This window comes from Bison bison, unplaced genomic scaffold (genome assembly GCF_000754665.1).
Source record: "Bison bison bison isolate TAMUID 2011002044 unplaced genomic scaffold, Bison_UMD1.0 scf7180017864379, whole genome shotgun sequence".
In the NCBI taxonomy this organism is placed as follows: domain Eukaryota; kingdom Metazoa; phylum Chordata; class Mammalia; order Artiodactyla; family Bovidae; genus Bison; species Bison bison.
The window spans coordinates 11,552,480-11,553,159 of NW_011494951.1; the positions used below are offsets into that span (position 1 = coordinate 11,552,480).

General features: G+C 35.0%; 1 protein-coding gene across 1 annotated transcript in view; it reads right to left on the minus strand.

The window, feature by feature from the left end:
• LOC105001201 (interferon-induced very large GTPase 1-like) overlaps positions 1-680 on the minus strand; it is a 12,399-nt gene that overhangs the window by 9,015 nt on the left and 2,704 nt on the right. The window lies entirely within an intron of this gene.

A 680-nucleotide genomic window follows, 5' to 3' on the forward strand; every position in this document is an offset into this window, starting at 1 on the left:
ACTTCCCTGAGCAACTTTTGGAGATCTTGCCCATTTTTGCCTCTGAGCAGGGGTTGATTGGGCATAGACTCTGCTGTGTACATGGCTGTGTGAAGATAAGACACTCAGTTAGCCTGTGGCATGTTAATATGAAGATTTCTGTGATTAATTTGCAGAAATATATTGCTTTTTACACTAATACACTTCATACACTAATAATGAACTATCAGAAAAAGAAATTCAGGGAACAGTCCCATTTATGATCAGACTAAAAAGGATAAAATACCAGGGAATAAACTTAACCTAGAAGGCGAAAGACCTATACTCTGAAAACTATAAACACTGATGAAGGATTTTGAAAATGATGAAAAGGAGTAGAAAACATGCCGTGTTCCTTGATTAGAAGGATTAATGTTGTTAAACATGTCCATACTATCCAAAGCAATCTATAGATTTAATGCAATCACTATCAAAATACCCAGGACACTTTCACAAAAGTACAACAAAATTATTCTAAAATTTTTTTTGGAACCACAAAAGACTCAATTGCCAAAGCTGACTGGAGAAAAAAAATAACCGGATGTATCATGTTCCCCATTCAGACTATACTACAAAGCTACATTAATCAAAACAGCATGATAGTGGCATAAAAGCAAACACATTGATCTATGGAAAAGAGTAGAGAGCCCAGAAATAAACCT